The sequence below is a fragment of the Ambystoma mexicanum genome, chromosome 4q (genome assembly GCF_040938575.1).
Source record: "Ambystoma mexicanum isolate Mex_15411 chromosome 4q, UKY_AmexF1_1, whole genome shotgun sequence".
In the NCBI taxonomy this organism is placed as follows: Eukaryota; Metazoa; Chordata; class Amphibia; order Caudata; family Ambystomatidae; genus Ambystoma; species Ambystoma mexicanum.
This window is the reverse complement of record NC_090928.1, coordinates 223,425,420-223,443,608: the sequence shown is the minus strand read 5'-3', so window position 1 is coordinate 223,443,608 and position 18,189 is coordinate 223,425,420. Positions and strand designations below refer to the sequence as shown.

Sequence of the window (18,189 nt, the reverse complement as noted above, 5' to 3'; positions counted from 1 at the left end):
TGTAGAACCAGAACCACGCATGATCCATTGTGGTATGCCAACGAATAGAAGACCATGCTGTGCTTCCACAGACAATGCTTGGTTAAGGCTTTGAAATGTACATATATTTCATAATATCCTTAAATTCAGAGAAGTTTTACAGCAGTTCAAGTCTAGTGCAAGTTTTCTAATGGATGTGGTGGCAATTACTTCATTACCTTCTCGTCGTTTGGGGAAGGTGGCTTCATCCATAACATTGACTGAGTCAGATATGGCATTTAAGAGACACTGCTCGAAGCAAGAATGCAAGCAGTCAAAATCTTTGTTAGTATTTTTCTGAATTTGAAATGGATCAGGTGGACTTGGACCTTCAAGCATTTTCCATGGTGGCATGTTAAACGACAAGACTTGACAGCAGTGGGAGTAACTATAACAGCTATTTGCTCAACTGTGAAACCTTGCTAGTTGTGATATCTCTAGGAATTCTGGAAGATATGATGGCTAGGGCCTACGCATCGGAATGGTCGTGTTGACCGTTGTCCTTAATAGTCAACATGTTGCAGGTTCTTGCCATGGCCTAGGTAAGAGTTAGGGGGTCCTGGTCATCGTAGTGATCTTTTTCCGCTAAGTGGCATTATGGATAGACTGGCACCCACTGGCTGATCATTTCAAACTTTCTTTTTGTAATGGATGATTCATCCTTTTAACCTAAGGAATGTGTTTCCAGCCGATGTTTATTGACTTGTTCAGGCAGGCTTGGAGATGCTTAGTGATCATTTCTGGAGTGCAGATGCGTTTTATTACAGTGCTTCCAGGGTGAACTGGGTAATGACAGCAAGTTATAATCCCCTGGAAATTACTTCTACTGCATGAGTAATTGGGTCCAGTTGGTATTAAGATTGGTAAGGGGTCAAGACAAGTTTGCATCGTTATTTAATATTTTACAGTAAAATATTTTTGTTCTGGTCCAGATGCATAGTATTGCTACATTTACAGTTAGTGATATTTTCCTGTTGTAAATCTTGTACTCTCTGTCCTGAGCCTCCCAGGACTACTGATGGACTCGGACTCAAAGGGATTTCCATCAGTGACTTTGAAGGTGAGTGTGCCTTTAGTTCACTCACCTCCTGCATTCACTTTGGTTTGGAGACACTAGACCTTGCTCTTAGGGTTCTAGTTAGGGGAAATCTCTCCCCTTTGATTAGGCATCCATGTTTTCCTACGACAAAAACATCCCCCTTGTGTGCTGCCAGGGTGCCCTAGGCCCCTTTTGCAATGTAATTCTTGATGCACTGGGTGGTGCAAGGGCCTATCAGTGCAGGAGTAGTCATCTCATTTTTAAGACATGTGTTTTTGCAGCAAAAACCGTCTTATATGGAGTGCTATGTGTACACTGTGTTTCGTTTCCTTTTATCCTAAGTAACATCTATTACTCTCCAGGCAAACTCTGAACAGGCTGGTGGCAGTAGTTCCAATTTTCATTGTTGTGGGTATTAAGGGAGGCATGGCATCACAAGTATGACACTGACACAAAAGGTGCAATCTGAAAAAACTTTATTCAATTTTTGGGGTTTGGAAAACCTCCTATTTTGCCCTATGGCTAGGATGACAGCAGTTTCGGGCATCAAATAATAAATAAAACCGTCCTAGTTGAGTCCCTCAAATAAGAATAGCCTATACTAACAAAACCTAATGCCTGCCCGATCTCTTGTACAAAAAGTGTGTAAAGGAGAATATGTATGCAAAGAAAAGTCAGTGTTCAAATATAAAGAATAACTGTGAGTCAGCTCTCCTCCCCACGTTAGACAGGACAGAGTAAGGTGGTCCCTGTAGGCAGGATGACACACTGGCTCAGGTTCTTAACACAAAGGCAGTTCAAAACGTGTATCGAGGCATGCCTGGCCTTCCACGTTAAATTCTCTTTCCAGCTTTCAAAACAGTTCAACAAAAAGTTCACGTCAGTCTCCCTCAGTCGAGCTCAGACCTTTCAAGGCAAAAGTTCAAAAAACTTGCAGGGGTTCCCTTGCCCCAAGCTTAATCCATGTCCTTTATGGGTTCCCTTCCCCCTAACTCACTACAATTCTGGTCTCCTTCAGTCAGGCTCAAACCGTTTCATGATGATGAAGACTTTCAAATGAGCGTGGCTTTTACTTACAGACCTCCGCAGGACCACTGACTTTCCCTTCAGCTCACACTCGCGTGCTATTTGCCCCAGTGCTTCTTGGTCTGCGTAGTTCAATGTTGTAAGCACCAAATTTCAAAGTTTACCTTTTTACTCTCCCCTTTCGTCTGGGTTAATTTTGACCACTTCGCTTTTACAGTTCATTCACTTTATTGCTACAACCATTTCATATTTCACAGAGACTTTCGGAGTGGGCTACTTCCTTTCACTGGACCACTCCGTTACTCAGTATAGCTGATTTCACAGCTATGGTTACTTCAAAGTTCATTCACAGGTCTGCCTTTCTTTGCATCTCATCCACGCGCGTGCAGCCTTCAATTGTGCGATACAATGTTGCAATTCAATGTTTCCTTAACACACACCGGTCCTTCAGGTCACTTGCCAACTCACCGGCTGTGTGCGTTTTTCTCGTCTTTACAGTTTTTCAATTCACGAGTCAAGGTTAGTACCACAGGCTTGGCCTTGCCTCCCAAACTCTGCCGTTCACTGGGGAGGGTCGCTGGCATCCTTGAAACACAATGCAGCGTTCTTGTTTGGGATTTGGCCTTCTCCACATGTCTTTCGCTGCCTTTTGGAGGTAACAGCCTCCTGCAGGGAAGTCCTGGGGTTCTCTACCCTCTGCTCTCGTCCCTCGGTCCGTTGCTCTGCTCCAGAAGGTTCGCCTTTGCCCCGAGGTTCTGCTCTTGCTAGTGTTCCACCCTGCTCAGAGCGGGTCTCTATGTTCCACCTTTTATCTGTGTGAGGAGAGCGTATTGGTATCAGATGTGTGCACTTAAAGTCAAGCCCAATTAGCGGGACATGTCCTATGCGAATTGTAAGGGTTAGCCTCTTTAGTCTCAGTTGCCCTCCTCCTGGGCCCAGCGTTTGTGTGAAAAGGGGAGGTCGAGGGTGTTAGGACATCTGAATTAGGTGTATGGGAAAGATGGGGGGGGGGGGATACCGCTTCTCACCATTGGTCGTCTCACCCCCAATCCCCGAAGACCCCTCACCTAGGTGATCCTATCGCACTGGTCCACCCCCAGGCTCTGGATCCAAAGGCGATGGCCGTGCCCTGGCCACATGAGAGAGAGAGAGAGAGAGAGAGAAATCCCTCGAGGAATTGAGACACCCTTTGGTTTCTCACAGGGTAGATCACAAGCTGCCTTTTTAGCTGCAATAATACACTTCAGAGGCCCCTATTCTCAAAATTACCTATACATGAGTTATTAATCCTGTTCAAGATTGCCTGTCCTTCGTTGGCCATCCTACCTTGTCAGGTGGGAGAAGGCCTCCTTTCTTCATGTACCTTGGCGGGCTTCTTGCAGAAAACTAGCAAAGGTTCTCCTGTGCGTGCGAGCTGGAAGGAAGCGGGGAAGGAGTCTGTCTGCCCCCAGTCCACATATCTCCATGGGCATGGTTATTGCTGGGCAGATTTTGGGAGGCTGGCTGTCCAATATTGGATAGCCCCCTCAAAGTTTGAATGCTGCAAGAGTCCTTATTGGAAGGCTGGTGTCATAACCAACCCAAATTCTAGCTATAAGGAGATGTGGTGGACCAGAAAACTAAACCAACCCCCGGAGCGGAGAAGACCTGAAGAGGAACATGACCGCGGGATGCCTGAGGACTGCTGCAGAAACTAGCACTGGCTCATCCAAACCTCTGCTCTACAAGGAAAGACCTCTCCAAAGTACCTTGCTCCTTTTGACCGGTGGGACCATTGTGGCGTGCTGAAGAAAAGGAGTCCGACAAAGGGGTGGCATGTTACAAACACTTCTTTATTAAATAACAAAAGAAAAAGACCTAACTCTCCCTATTCAAAAGGATGTTCCCTGCCCAAGGAAACGCTGGTGCTCGTTATCAGGGTGGTTTGTCCAAATGAAAAATGGGTCCTGTCCCCTTGTTCAAAACTACCCAACTCTAGCCCCATCAACTATTTATTCAAACAAAAGGAACAGCAGGAGAGGGACCCCTTTCTCCTAGTTCACTGGTATTCACGTTGGGGTTGGTCTTTAAAAGTCTTAACTGAAGGAGTGCGTTCCACAAAGATGCAGAACACCAGCAGGACAACGCTCCCTTCCTGGTCAAATAGTTCACCGTCTTTGACAATGTCTTTGGCAACCTTTATCTTAGTATCTGAATCAACAAATCTGTTTGGAGGGGGGGGGACAAAATCAGAAGGATTCCCTTCTCCTGGTTCACTTGACTTTGTGACAATTTCCCATTTTCCAACTGCAGCCTCCTTTCGTGGGAGACTGCAAAGAGCGAGACTAGCCAATCACAATGGACCAAGAAAACACTGCAGTCGAACTCTAGCCAAGCCTACGGTAATTATACCTCACAACACGCATGGACACAGGCCACAGGCACGGCCACCCATCCATGCTCCCTAGAATGCAGATATGGCTATGCTATTACGGTCTTAATTTTAAACTCGTAGAACCTCCTGCACATGGACTGCAATCACAGAGGGCATTGCAACCACAAAGCGCATTGAGGCCATACAAATGGGAAAAGGGTGCTATATAATTGACCAATACAATTCAATATTTCTTAACTGTTATTATTAAGGTTTGTAATTCTCTCCAGAGTTAATTTCAGTGTTCATGCTTCAGTTTGATCACTCTAACCATCAATATTGTTGTGAGGGAGACTACTCCAGAGTCATTGACTATCTTTGCCAGAATCACTGAGACAAGGGAGATCACTCCTGAAACTATTCTCACTGACAATGTCACTCTTGGCACTTCAACAACCAGGGCGACGAGGGAGATTCCCTCCCCCCAACCCCCTTTATGCTATGATCAGCTTCACAACGGTTACTGAGATGAGGGAGATCCCTCTGGATGCACTGCATATTCTCCCCCATACTCCTACTGGGTCTTCTGTGGTTCCAGTTACCCCTTTCTTCCTGAGACGTCGCCCTGGTTCTTCCTGGGACATTGGGACCGCTCTTCAGCGTTTGTCACAGTTTCTTACTTGCTTCTCTCTACCCTGCTTTGGTTCTGCAGGGCATCCTGTTACACGGTATCAGTGTTATTAAGGGACCAACCAGTCTGCCTCGCTGAGGTCACGCTACCATTCGCTGGATTCTCTTTTCTGGATTTGTCGGGCTTCCTCTTGGTTCACAAGGCTACCTCCAACCTTCCAGCCGTGTCCTCTTGATCGAGGACTTGCTTCTCTGGGTCACGTCTTATTTACTGGGTTTGAACATCCCAGGGAGAATCATCTTCAAACTGACTTCTAAATGGTTTTGCTCTCGTTTCCCCGGTTCCCTTTCAGGCAGTCACTTGTCTGTTTTTATGGTCAGTAGTTGGGTCCTCAGCAGCGCAATATCCAAGACCCTTGTCTGTGCCAATGATGCACTCTTCACGCCACCTCTTTTCACTACTTTGAAAGTCACATGCAAGAATCGTTTGTATAACTCGTGTTATAATCTTTACAGCATTTCCATAAGACAACAAATTAGGTTTTATAGGAAGAAAGGTCACAATAACATACAAGGGTACGGTCAGAGGCTTTTCTTACAGGTTGCAGGGATTTCGGGGACTCAAAAGGTAAGTGGGTTAGGGAGTTCCACCATGGAACGGGAGTCACCACCCCCATTAGGGTAGCCCACCCCTGTGAGGTCCTCCTTTTTTTTACCACCCCCAGTGGGAAAAACCGGTAGCTGCTTCACCTACCTAGCCTCATAGGGAAGGGCTCCCCCACGGGGAGAAGTGACGTGATCCCACAATTCATCACACCATTCAGTCATCTGCTCGAGATCCTTTGTTTTCAGATTGTGCACCTTTGCATTTCTCTACAAGGCACGGATCAGCTGTGTTTTGTTGCAAAGGCTTCCCATCTGACCTTGCAGCTGGTACTCATTGTGGGTATCCCCCGAGATCTACTGGGAGGCATGAAAGCTGTTGTGCTGCCTTCCATCATGAGATGAGTGTTAGGAAAGATTAGCTTTTTGCAACTTTTTCTCCATAGTTTTCTACGGACCCCCACTCCTTTTACTTTGTTTTTATCCTAATCTGACTTTTTGAAGGGAAGGGTACAGATTCCCTTCCCTTTTGCTCATTTGTTATGGGGACACTCACTAGGCTCTCGGACTGTCAGAAATGGGATACTTTGTTTACCTTTTGAATTATTGTATTTTTACAATGCAAACAGCACCTTACAGGACAGTGCAATGGGGACACCGGCCTAACATTTTACACATTCGGTTACTTTCGTATGTGCCTAAAGACAAGTTGGTGGCAGCAGTTACATTTTTACTGTTTTTGCTTTATTTTTCTTGTGCATGTTCGGTATTACCGGATATGGCTACTAAACTTGGCTAGTGCCCTAAAATGTCCTTGCCACAAGAGTTTTGCTGGTTCTTTGCCCATTTTGCAGTTTGGCCTTCTTCCTGTCTTTCCAGGTCAGAAATCCCTTATACGGTCATACATTTGCTGGAGAAAGCAGCCACTTTCATGGGTTAGTGAGCCTTTGTAGAAGTGGGCTAGGACTATCAAGACCCTGTCTACATCCCTGGTGCCAGAAAGAATGCTACAGGGGTGGATGTGAAACCAGTAGTTGGCCCTGACTGGAAAACTACTGGCTGTTTGAATGGTACAGATCCCTACCATTGGTGGGCTTGGAATTGCTTTCAGAACCAGTTTTGCATAAAAGGACCAACAACTGGGCTTTTATCTTGCAGCTCCAATTGACCCCAAAAAAGCCTTGAACCAGCAATCCCTTGGGCACCTCTAATCCGAACAAAGAATGGACTGCGCTCCAAGCGACTCTCAGATGACCCATTGTGATCCCTTGGAAAATGAGAGTTGGTGTTGGGGGTGGAGCTAAGTATACCTGTGGCTCCCATCTCCCCCTTACTTCCATTTAAGTACTTGGGTCAAGTATCCAGCCTCTGGGTTTTAGCCTTGGTTCTGCAAGAGAGAACTTACCAGTCTTCCGGTAAATTGTTGCTGAACATTTCAATAGTTTAAAACTATTCTGAATCACCACCATAAGTCCATTGCATCCCTTTAGAGAACCCTTACCTGTGAGAAATGTTTTAGAACCTGTGACGTTTGGGCACTAGACCCATAATTCTTATGGTTGGACAGGGAATTGACCTTGTGACTGGTTGTCATCATTTTTATCTGCATGACTTATCTGTTCCACCGGTTTAGTTATTTAATGATGCATTGTAAATGAACCTACTGGTGAATGTATATAGTATTGTGTGATGGTATTAGCTGATAGTTTCATTTTTCGATGTGTTCTAAAGGCCTAAATAAATAACTATTTTTATAACCGACTGTCTAAGCTGAACTATTGTGTGGACTCATTGAGAACCCCCTGCCACATTCTTGTGAGTAAGCCATGACTGCTCTGAACTATACCTTGATTGGGTTTTGGTTAAACTCTCAGTCTCCCTGTTCACCATAAATGGGGTGGGCTTCTAAAGTCTGTCCACCAGGGGTGATATTAGAAATCCATCAACAACGTGCCAGTCAGGAACATGAAGTTTTACCTCCAAACTGCTGCATGCCTCCTGACCTTGCCCGGAGTCAATGCAAGCCGTGCAGCAGTCAATTTGTCTTTGAGGGTCTCTTCATTGTGGAACCAAATCAGAGTCCCCCCCCCCCCCCTTCTGCCCGCAACCATCCAAGCTCTTCTGAGGAACCTTGAGGTAACCAGTGGGGATTGCCCTTGAACCCAAGGCTCAACAACCCTGCATGATGACCACAACGGTGAGGCAAAACCTCCTCAGATTGTCTGGCACCTGGGACAGTTTCTACCTTTCTAGAGGTTTGGGGTCTCAGATCATATCTCATTTACGGTCATCCTCCTCTCCCTATTGGGTTTGCATTTGCCACAAAATCCTGCTTACCTTTGCATTATACGGGGCTGACCCAGTGTGGTGGTGTCTGGATCAGTACTTCAGAGGTCAAATTGAATGACCCACAGAGGTGGTAGCTGATTCTCTGAACTCCGAAAACTGACCTATGGCTCCTACACACCTGTTTTGCGCCTTCGTCTGCTCTGCACTAACTGCCTTCACTGATATGCCTACCCTAGTTAAGTGCCCTCTCCTAGACTACTTACCCTGACCCTCAGGAACCTTTGTGGCCATCTAAAACACTGCGAGACTGTAGGCTAGGGCTGGACTTGTGAAGACTAGGTATATGGTGCTGTGTGCCTGATGACACCTATGTTCTGCTCCAGGTTTGGGTCTCTTCTTACTTGTGTCTTCAATGCACTGCTGTTAATCGGCTCAATTGCATAGAGTTGCAAAACCGGAACTATTGCTACTATTTCTAAAAAAAGGAAACAAATCGATACAGACATCGGAGCCAGCGGATTACCCTCCTACATGGAACCTCCCAGTTATTTTCTGGTGTCATTATGAGGATATTAGAAGAACAGGCTTTTAATCATAACATCTCGATACGCAGCTGGCGTTTAGACCAGGAATGGGCACAATCAACCAGTGCGTTAATTTCTATTTAATTATCTCCAAGTATATTACCATTTCAAAGGTTCCTCTCTAGGTGGCCTTCGGGGATCAGAGCTCCGCTTTCGACCACATACCTCTGGAGAGCCTTGAATGAAATTGAGGTTCCTCGACCACTGCTGCGAGACTTAGAGACTCTATATACAGATACAGAGTCAGTATTCACTATGGCAATGGAGGGGATGCCAGTGATCGCATAACTGTGAACAAAAGTGTTTGCTAGGGCTGCGTACTAACCCCATTGCTTTTTAATCTGTACGTTAATCGCCTCCCTTAGTTCCTGGAGGGACTGAGTGCAGATGTACCTCACTGCGAGGGTAGAAAGCTGCCAGCCCAGAGTTATGCGGATGACGCTGCTGTTCTAGCTAGAACACCCAAGACCCTGCAGACTCTAGTGGAAGGCTACATGGATTTTATTACCAAATTGGTACTTAAGGTCAATAAAGAGCAATGTTTTGTCATGTGCGTTTCATCTAGCATGCAGGACAACCAGAGGGTCTACAAATTAACCTTTTGCCGGCATTTAGAATATCTGACTTACTTTAAACAGCAGGCCTTGGTGGCAGCATAACATCTACGCGAGGCAATTGAAGATGGTAGAGGCCATCAGCTGCCTTTTTAGAATTGATAACATTCTGTAGGATTCATCAGCACCAGGCCCCGATGGGCTTACAAACTTTACCATCAAACAGTGCCCAGAGATATGGGCAGAGCTTTGTGACACACTCTTCAAAGGATAGTCCAAGTACAGCAGACACCAAAATCCTGGAAGTGTGCGATTATTGTACCCATCTTTAAAAAGGGAGACAGATCTAACCCGAAGAATTATCGGCCCGTCGCCTTGCTGGATGTGTTGGGCAAAATGTACGCCACATTGCTACAGCAAAAACTAGTAGCCTGGTCGACTTCAGCATGCCATGTGGATAAACGTCAATCAGGGTTTTGTAAAGCAAGTGGGCTGTTCGTTAAATCTATTGTTGCTAAATATAATCAAAATGGAGGCCATCAAATCAAATACAAAGGTGTATCTAGCATTTATAGATTTTTCGTACGCATTTGATACCATCAACAGGGCGCTTTTGTGGTCAAAATTGAAGAGTTGGGGGTGTTTGTGGGACTTAATAGCTGCCATCAGAGAACTCCACATGAAGACCCCTATTCAAGTCCGCCTTGACCAATCTGGCCTCTTATCTGCCATCGACACCTTTAAAGCAGTAAAGCAGGGGTTTCCTTTGGCCGCAGCTATATTCAGTTTTTTTATTTCTGATATAGGCGACTCAATTAACGAGGTCAAATCTTTTCCATGAAAGTTGCTAACACTCACTTAAGCTGGCTGCTCTATGCAGATGACTTAATCATCATGAATGTGACGCCTATTGGGCAGCAAAGAAAATTAGATGCTGTCCAACGATACGTCACTTCCAACAATTTGTTGATCAACACCAAGAAAAGTGAAATATTGGTATTGTGGATCTTGAATGGCGGCAGAGTCTCTAATAGAAAACATATAAACTGGTCTCTAGGACAAGAAACCGTCCAGCTCTCTCAAGACGTCCAATACCTTGGTATGACAATAAGCTCTGCTATAAACGACGGGCCGTGGCTTGCAAAAACCAAAATGAAATGCAATTAACTAGCAAGCCAGGCATTGATAATCCACAAGAAATGTGGCAAATACTCCCTACGACCAGTCTTGTCTTTATCAGCAGAAGGTTATCCCTATTATGATATATGGGGCAGAAAATGCCCTTGGTTGCCCTTATGAGACATGGGCTTCTCTAGAAAATTGTTTTTGGACTAAGGTACTAACACTTCCGAGAGGTGTGAAGACTTTGTGTATAAGATACGAGCTCGCCCTAATATCAATGCATGCAAGAATATGTTGGAACCTGTTGAGCCTGTCCTGGAAAACCTGCACGCGTGTACAGATTCCACAATTTGATATCTTTTACAAAGCTGTTCCTGGCAATTCAAAAGTGGTTCATATATGGTCAAACAGATGCGAAGCAATCTTAAAGAAATATGACATCAAAATTGATATACTTCATTAAAATCTAGATGCAGCCAAACTTAAAATCTGGCGTGCAGATTGGGAGGATACTTGTGTGGAGAGATCAGCCGCCAGTCGAATGTGCGATGTGCCACTAGAATCACGTGCCTTTAACACTCTTCAGAATTACGCGGCACTATTCCCCAATCCGCAGGCGCATAGGCTGTTTATATTGTTTCGATTAAATATGTTTAAAACCGTTGACCGGCTCCGCTCATGGAAGGGATACGAGCACATGTCACCTGAATGCAGGTTATGTGAGAGGGAAAACGAATCACTCAAACATTTAGTACTATTTTGTACTAAACTAAGATCTGAGAGGACTATTCATTTGGGGCCCTGGAGTGCAAACCATCCCTCTTTATGTGCAGATGATTGGTGGAATCTGACGTTTCAGGGATCCGACTTAAAGTTAATACTTCCATTAACGCGATTGTTGGAGAAAAAAAAAATCGAATCTTGTTTGACATCAACAGAAGGAACACCTTCCGTAAACAGCAATATTGGGTGAAACAGTGTCCATAGACATCAGAAATGGAAATTATGGGAAATGGATGGAATGATGGTGATTGTCATAGGATAAATGTTAATATGTGTATGTATGTATATGTGTTTATTTTAAAAGGTTTGTAAAAACCAATAAAATAAAAAGAAAATCAAATAAAAAAAAAATCAGGATAATTCCCTCCTCTCCCGTTTATTGAGGGTGCCCGCATTGACTGCAGCCTGCATTACTGACTTTGAGACAGGGTAGGCTTTTATATCCAAACTTAACCTATTCTCCTTCTGGTAAACCCTGTGGCGGTCAGATGATTATTGCCTTGAACAAAGTTTTCTTAAACCTATTCCTATTTTCTTTGGGCAACTACCAGGAAATTGAGTGCCTAGCATACATTAAAAAGGCCATTGGATCTGTGGGCTTCTGTTTAAACAGCAGTCGAGTCTCGCAGCTGTGCCCATTTCAGTACTTAAAACGAAGTTCCTGGCACTCTGGGTTAGTAACAGAGAGGATATTTTTCTCTGAGGGTCCACTGAACAACAATATCTCTCTCTCACAACCTGACGAGATGGCTCCATACCTGGTATTTGTTAGATTCTTTTTACAGCTCATTATTGACCTGCATTAGATTAAAAGCAATACATGTCAAGGCAGTAACCAGTAGAAGGGCTATTGGGTCTTCTAACAACACAACTTTCCTCAGTGGTGATGTTGAACCCTGGCTCATTTGGTAATTCTTTTGTCCTTCATACAAAAATTTACCAAAATTGGATCTTTATAATTTACTGAAGTGTTCTGGCATCCGGTGGAGACCTGATTTTTTAATACTATTGTCCTGAAGATGTAATTAATTAGTGAGATTAAATTTGCTGCATTTTCTTTTTTACACCATGCTTGAAAAATAAGAGCCATGCTTGACTAATTAACTTTGATATTGTTACGATTACCACAAAGTATTCCTTGCTTGTCAAGCTAAGGGGTAAGTCCGACAACTCCTCCCGAACCACAGAAGCTGAATTGAGTACGACCCTCCCACCGTGGTTGGAACGGGGGCCTGATGTGAGACTAATAGGTCACCACATGGCAGTCAATAGGGGCAAGAGGGTTAGGGAGAAGTTGTAGACGGGCATGGGGGAGGTTAGGGAAACGGGAAAGATGTTTAGGGTATGTGAGTGGATGGGTAAGCGGGAATGTATGAACGGCACAAACAAAAAACGCATACACTTTCTAGATACTCTTTCACTAACTCCCTGCTCCTGTCTCCCAGTTGTTACTGACCCTTAATGTATGCCCGGTTACCATGTCATGTCACACACAGATCACAAATACAGATGAAACGAACAAACATAATGTTACACATGAAATAGGAGCATGAAAGGTGGAACTCCCACATATAAACTGCATGAAGAAAGCAAACAAACACAAGACTTCTACAGCGAACATGTCTTAAACAGAAGAAGTCTGCCCAAGTGTGACTTCTACTGGTCCCAACTTCCTTAGTCCTAGAGACAGGCACATATCTCCCTTGGTGCGCCAGCAAACATCACGCCTCCCAGTTAAATAAGCTGCACTGATAGCTTTGTGTTTTGTAATCTTGCCCAAACACCCTGTTGCTTCACAAGTAAACGCTACTGAATGAGAAATGCAGGTCACTATAACGAGTAAGTCTTAGTAACCACTATTCGTGAGCTTCATGGCGCCGATTTACACGTAATGGTTTACTTAACTTATGCTCAGGGCGCCCATGGCCACCCTGAGCACACAAATGCACGCAAAATATTGTTTCTAGGCAGCGGCATCGTGGAAGTATCATCAGCAACTGGCACAGAAGAGCAGCTTCCTTTAAAGTCCTCAGGCGCACGTGTGTGCGCGTCTGCATGCTGCTGGTTGCCCCAAAGCCTCATGGGGCTTGCAGTTCAAAATGGTCTGGTGCCCCAGCGGAACATACCTCCAGGGCTTATTAGCCCGCGATTGGTGGCTCTGGCCACAAAAGGCATTGGCAAAGTGAAAAAATGCCCCCAGACTGCCCTTCTCCCTAACATTAATACCTCAATGTGCTGTTGGTGTATATGAGGTTTCTATGAATATGATTTTATGATCAGGTTGTGTACTTTTATGTTTTCATGTGTTTTATAAATTACCATAAATCCGAAATAAACAATTCACTCACTCATATTCTGAGGTAGAACATCTTCCTCCATAGTTTGGTGTATGCATTTTATTGTCCAAATAACCGCTTGCGATACTACTGTATGAGCTGTATATATGTAGATTGATATATTTGCTCATCTTTGAATATTTCAAATGTCCCTTAGTGTAGTACTTTAATAAATTAGTATTTTTATACTCGCCTGTGTGCATCTTCATTACCATTTCGGCTAAGTGTTACCTGTACTACTCTACAGGGCCCATTTCCCTCCTTAGTTCAGCCTTACTGCGTGGTCTAGGATACTTAAGAGTGGTTTACCCAACTGGGGTTGTGAAAACCTTTCAAACCATAGGTTGGCTTTTTTAAAGTCATGCCACAAGTAGTGACTTTTAAAACGCCCTCAAGCAACTACCAGTGAAAATCAAAGTATGAATTGCCCAGAGTATGCTCATTAGAAAGTACTTTGATGAGGAAGAGGGATACATTCTGTGTAACCAAATCTACTGCCACAATATGCTTGAGTAAATACCGTAACCGACATCTCTAAAAAGAAATACTGCAGCTAGACACTTTATACTAAATGCAATATAAATCTAGAAAGTACACCCGTAAAAAAAAAAAAAAACTAAAAAAAAAGTTAAATATATACAGGAAACTGATGTAAAAGTCCTGAAATCAAAATGTTATGAAAAAAGTGACAAATTAAAAACTTTCTAAAAATAAAGACCATTTAACTGCTAAAACATTGTCACTTTTAAAAGTGTTACAATTAAGAAAATATATTTCAAACAATATCTACTAAATGTTTTTAATACTTTAATGCGCAAATAATATTGGACACTTAAAGTCATCACAGCATCCTAATAATTTGCAAACAGTACCATGGTAAGTGCGTTTTACAAAAAGGTTCCCCCTACCTGTAACAGATTTTAAAGCAACGCATGCAGCAATTTAGAGATTGGGGCCCAATTCAAAGCTTTTTCTTTACATAAGTTTAATTTGTGCCTGGAAAAATTCTCGACTTTTTAAGTTGCACATTATTCAACAAGCAAGGTACACATGCTTCAAATCAAGTTAAATCTAAGGAACACTTATGCAGAATTTGCTGAACTTACACATTTTTAACTCGCTGAAAAAGAGTGTTCAAATGGAGCGTCAGTGTGGTGCTAGAGAGGGGAAAAGCAAATATTAGTGAACACACATCTAGCCCTACCTTGCATAGGTATTTTTATAACTCCCAGCTGGCTTACTAATTGAGAAGTTAGATTGAGCATTAGTACCCGGCGAGAGTCAACCAGAATGTAAGAAACATTCTGATTGGCTCTCGTCAGGTCGTTACCCGGCCGGGAAACCCTCGGCTGGGATGCCACACAACTATTCCCGGCGGGGGGCATGGCAGCCCCTCAGCCAATGAGGAGGCTCTAATCAGGGCTATCCCTGCTTTGAGCCTCCACATGGCTCAGATTCTGCCATCATCCCCTGCCAGGGATTCAGTTATGGGCTTTTTTTCCTCCTTCCTGCCCTCCCAGGAGCGAACGCACTGGGAACACTTCTGTGACAACCTACAGTAGCCCCAGTATCCAGTGCAGAGCCACCATCTTAAATGCCGGACGGGAGGAGGAAGACAACGCAGCCTAAGCAAGCAGCAATGGACACCTACACGAAGAAGAATGACGCAAGAACAGGCCCCACGCACCAAGAAGTGCAACAAGGCCGCAATGACTTAGAAACTCTGCAGAATCCAGACAAAAACAAAATACTAGAAGCAATTTCAGCTATGTGCACCTCTATGGAAACCCATATTGGGCAGATTGAATGTGACGTGAGCCTGCTACGACAGGATGTGCATAACCTAGCCAGCAGAGTAGGAGAAACAGAACAGAAGCTCGGCGAGACAGCATCTACGACTAAGGAACTAAAGGAGACAGTCCAAGAGCTGACCATCAAACTCAGAATGCTACAGGAAAGAGCAGAAGATGCAGAAGGGAGAGCGCAGAGGATCAACATTAGAATACTGGGACTGCACGAAGGAGCAGAAGGAAGAGACCCTACGGATTATATTGAAAATCTGCTCCTCAGAGAGGGTGCTAGAGAGCCAACCAAGATGGCGGCTTCCTAGAGAGCTCTGAGTATCTCCCAATTAATCCTGCAACATTGACGCTTCTGTGGTGACCTGCTCGTCTGCGGCTACCGCTGTGCAGATCTATGAGACCCCGCTACATAATTTGAGACCATTTTCGCTTCTGGCGGCCAAATCCCACATATTTACAGCCCAAACATCACAGGCCCGTCGGCCCACGCCATCTGTGATCCCGACGTGGCTGGTAAGCGAGGAAGGAGGGGCCACACGGAGCACTGAATCGCCGTCAAGGGCGAGCGACCAGCGAGGGCTAAACCGGCCCTGCTGAAAGACCAGAGCCGCTTCAACAGTGGAGTAACTTAGCTGAAAATGTTGGGGGGGAGGGGGGACATGACATCTGAAGAAAAGATGCCCCAGCCAAATGAATGGGGACAAAATGGTGTGCCATGAAAGTTGGGGGGGGGACAAACACCCCACCCCCCCCTAAAATTACGCCCATGCGCTTCAAGAAGGCGGATGGACGTGTGGGCCCTCAGCGCCTAGAGAGACGCGGAAGTCTCCGTCCCCGCGGCGGCTCGGTGCGGTGTGTAGAAGTGACGCCGGCCCGCGCAAGCAAACCCAGACCAGCGCCCAGGTAGGAGCGAGCTGCAGCGTGTGCGGCTTCTTTTTTGCACCCCAAAGGGGCCCGCAGGGCACCCCGGCCTGCCCGCGCAACTAGCCGAGTCAGCGGAAGGCGCGGAGGCAAGCGCCTCCACTGGCAACCTCCACCAGCGCTCCAGGGAGAAAGCATTTACACGCGAGGCAGCCAGAGACAGCACGCTCGCATCTCGCGGCCAGTGGAGCAACGGGAAGGCGCCCTCCTCGACAGCCCCACTCAACGCGCCAATAACAGATTCAAGCCACAAGGCCCCATCTTTGCATGCCAATAACTGCCCCCAATCGCCAAATAGTGCCACAATTAACACGAGCACCTTGGACACGTATGCAAATCTAGAAGGCGGCACTGTGCAACACAGCTAAACCAACACGTTATACAATACCTTCCACGGGGGCCGCTCGCCGCGAAGCTGGGAAAAAATTGTGCAAGCTGCTGGCAACACGCTACCAAAACCGCACCAAGAGTACCACAACGACGACTGAATATCACAGTCATCCTCAGGTGCCACGATCCGTGCAATCTCCCCAAAAGACCGCAGAGACCTTTCACGGCAACCGAGTGCTCAAAGAGTCTCAGGTTCACGCCTACCAGCAGCAAAGATCTGACTCGACCCCCAGACTGGATCCAAGTTATCTAAACCACGCAATAAACAACAAACAGGCCTCCACAAGCCATTTTAAAAGAACAGTTAACAGCATCCAAAGCTGCTGACCACGCTGAGATATTACCACTATCGGCCCAATTCACCAAAGTCCGCAAACTAGCAGAAACCAAGTCAAAGCTAATCATGGGGAAAACTGACAAGTCCCAAAAGAAACTAAACTTCGAAGCCAGTTCTTCAACTAAACCATCCAACACCAGCAGCAGACCGGAGTCGCCTACACCAGATACATCTCCAGCAGAGGAGCAGGCCCAGAATTTTGACATTCGAGAACTCCTAATGGATCTAAAAGCCGGAATTGGACGACGAGAGAGCAAATTAGATATTCTATCGTCAAAGGTCGACGAACTCCAACACCGCTTTGACAAACATGCAGACAGGCTGGACACAGTCGAACAACGCGTATCAGACCTCGAAGATGGCACTACAGCCCTGACCTCCAGAGTCTCCATGCTAGAATCCCAAATGAAGGCAGTCTACACCAAGAACGAAGATTTAGATGGCCGCTCTTGTAGAAACAATATCAGAATCATTGGGGTCAGAGAGCAACAACTTCACACTAAAATGGAAGACCATGTTGAACAGATCTGCGTGGAACTATTTGGAAAGGCATCTCTCTCCCAGTTATTTGTTATAGAGAGAGCACACAGAATCCCCAACTCCAGACCGATCCCAGGGGCAAACCCACACCCAATCATAGCAAAGCTCCTACATTACAAAGACCGCAACACAATATTTAAGGCTGCCAGAGAAAAAGGAAAACTTCAATATGACGGAGACCCAATCCAGTTTTTCCCAGACTTCTCCCCAAAAGTAGAGGCGCAAAGGTGTTCATATACAGCTGTCAAACAGCGTCTGCAGGACAACCAAATACTCTATTCAATGCTTTTCCCTGCAAAACTCAGATTCCAACACGTGGGTAAATCCCAATTTTTCAATACGCCAGAGGAAGCCGATAACTTCCTAGATCGCGCAGGATGCAGACCCGCCTCAAACAACTCGAGGCCACATCGCGGAGACTGAATGCGAAGGGACCCGCCATAACAGACCTCTCAAGCCATTAACGACAGAGGTACCAATACACCTCCACCAGCACGCAAGATATTCACCACAGAGACTCAATCCTACAACCACAGGGAGCCTCTCTCCCTCTTGGAAGGCTACTAATGCCCCAAGCACAGCAATGTCAACTGTTTTGTTCACAAGGGAGGGCACATCGTGGGCCAGTTGGGGGTTGCCCACGCAGGGGAGGGATGTTAATTTGACAAAGTTATTATTGACTGTTCACTAACGTTCCAACGCAAAATTACCATACACCCCCGCCACAACGACTATGAATACCAACAGCTTCTCATCTACGCTTATGCGCCAACCGAAACCGGCCGACCACGTTGAGCTCAGCGTTGCTCATTCAACCCTCCTCCTATCGATCCGTTCAAAGTAGCCACCTGGAATATCCGAG

General features: G+C 45.4%; 1 protein-coding gene across 1 annotated transcript in view; it reads right to left on the bottom strand.

The window, feature by feature from the left end:
• The window catches only part of CDC40 (cell division cycle 40), a 1,027,131-nt gene that overhangs the window by 403,958 nt on the left and 604,984 nt on the right, over positions 1-18,189 (bottom strand). The window lies entirely within an intron of this gene.